At 39.1% G+C, this 2,248-nt stretch overlaps 1 pseudogene; it reads right to left on the bottom strand.

Annotated features, from left to right (window-relative positions):
- Positions 1-637: 637 nt before the first annotated feature.
- On the bottom strand, positions 638-1,654 carry LOC106746454 (annotated as a pseudogene).
- Positions 1,655-2,248: the final 594 nt, after the last annotated feature.

The raw sequence follows: 2,248 nt of genomic DNA, 5'->3' as shown, positions 1-2,248 counted from the left end.
ATTACGTGTTTTTCTTTTACCAAAAAACCGGAAAAAACTTATGCATACATCTGGTAGATTGTGTACTTTCTAATACAGTGATATTTTTCAAACAACTACCACTATCTCTAGCCCGGGTACTTCAGGGACCACCCTCGTACATGACAATCCCAGCGATCGAAAATTTAATGGTACATGAATGTCTTGTGAACTACGTAAGGCTCTTGAGAAGAGTTATCTCGTCACGTTCGTAAGCGAGATATGGCATTATAAAACCACTTAGTACATCTAGTCTACACGGCAGGGAAAGTTGTTTACTGATATATCAATATTTTCTTGCAACTAAAGCAAGAGGCCAGTGGATGGCCAAGCGAATGTAGGGATGATGAAAACGCAAAGAACGATATCTGTGCGAATATGAAAATGTCGTCGGTATCGTTTTTGATAAGTGTAATATCACCCTGAATCCTGGACTTCGCTCGGTCTCGAAGTTGTGTTTCAATTTTTTTTGGGGTAAATTCGGTCAATGATTAAACCTCCCGAATACCAAAGTTGTTAGAACACGTGAGAGTTTATGTGAAGTAAAAAGTTCTAAGCGTTTTCTCGCTTTATTTCGACGATGAAATTAACATAGTTACGATTATCCGATTTCGATCAAATATGCTCCGTTTTGTTCGATAACTTTTGTCCATTTTGAAGGCAATTTCATAATTTTGCGATTGAAGAAGTCCTCGTCCCTATTGGTAAAACACTTGACCAGCTCATTTTCACAAGCCTCTCATGAGGCCAGTTTTATACCATCAAGAAAATTTTGTAAATGCTTGAAAAGGTAATAATCGCTTGGTCCCAAATCTGGACTATACGGTGGGTTCAATAGAACCTCCCATCCAAGTTCTCGGAGCTTCTGGCGCGTCGTTAATGATGTGTGCGTCCTGGCGTTGTCTTGATGGAACACAACACTCTTCCTATTGGCCAATTCTGGCCGCTTCTGGTCGATCGCCTGCTTCAATCTGGTCAATTGTTGACAATAGAGGTCCGAATTGAGTGTTTGGCCCGATGGGAGCAGCTCATAGTAGATGATTTCTTTTCAATCCCACCAAACACACAGCAAAACCTTCTTGGCCGTTAATCCGGGCTTGGCGATTGTTTGGGCCGGCTCACCGCGATTGGACCACGATATTTTTCGGCTGTTGTTCTCGTATGTGACCCATTTTTCATCACCAGTTACCATCCGCTTCAAAAATGGTTCGATTTCGTTACGTTTCAGCAAAGAATCGCAGGCATCAATTCGGTCCAAAAGGTTCTTTTGCGTCAATTCGTGTAGCACCTATACATCGAGCTTTTTCTTAAGACCAGCCTTTTGCAAATGGTTCCAAACGGTTTTCTGGCTAATCTTCAGTTCCTGGGCAATGGAATAAGTGCTCACATGCCGGTCCGACTCGACGATTTCCATGATTTTATCGACATTTTCTACGATTGGCCTACCAGAGCATGCCTCATCTTCGACGTCCATATTACCAGAACGGAATTGTTGGAACCACCGCTTTGCTGTTGCATTCGATACTGTATTGGGTCCATAAACAGCACAAATTTTTTTGGCCGCCTGCTCCGCCTTTTCACTTTGGTCGTAGTGGTACTGAAGAATGTATCGAATTTTCTCTTTTTTTACTTTCATTTTGGAACGCTGTAACACACAACTGCCTTAACCAAACACAAAACTGTCACAGAACTTTTTTTGAAGCGTAATGTCACCTTTAAATGGACGTATAGTATGACCCGATGCGATGTATACATCGTGAGATATGACTCACTAAAGACATCTAGCGGAAAACGCTCAGAACTTTTTACTTCACCTAATATATCGTAATAGGTCCATTATGTCCTTGAATTTTGCTGTTGTAATTTATCTGATATTTTTATACAGTGGTGTCAATACAATATNTAATTTGTCTGATATTTTTATACAGTGGTGTCAATACAATATTTTCTAACTTTCTTGGTCTACCCCGACGTGGTAATAAATCCAGGACTTTAAAATTTTCATTCTCATTCATTGATGTCTTATAGAAAATTTTATACTGTTCATTTCTGACAAAACGCATCCAACATATTTTTAAGCAGTTTATTGATTCTCCGTTAGAATTCTTTACCCTTTTAAAAATTGCGTCTTCTTATAATTTTCTTGATACAAAATCTTCTTGTTTCATTTCACTTACAAAAAAAGTTATTACCTTTCCGGCACTTTTTGATAATATTATAATAATCTTGG

This window comes from Dinoponera quadriceps, unplaced genomic scaffold (assembly GCF_001313825.1).
Source record: "Dinoponera quadriceps isolate SergipeBrazil2010 unplaced genomic scaffold, ASM131382v1 scaffold220, whole genome shotgun sequence".
Classification (NCBI taxonomy): domain Eukaryota; kingdom Metazoa; phylum Arthropoda; class Insecta; order Hymenoptera; family Formicidae; genus Dinoponera; species Dinoponera quadriceps.
The sequence above is the reverse complement of the archived record's forward strand: the minus strand, read 5'-3'. Positions and strand labels throughout refer to the sequence as shown.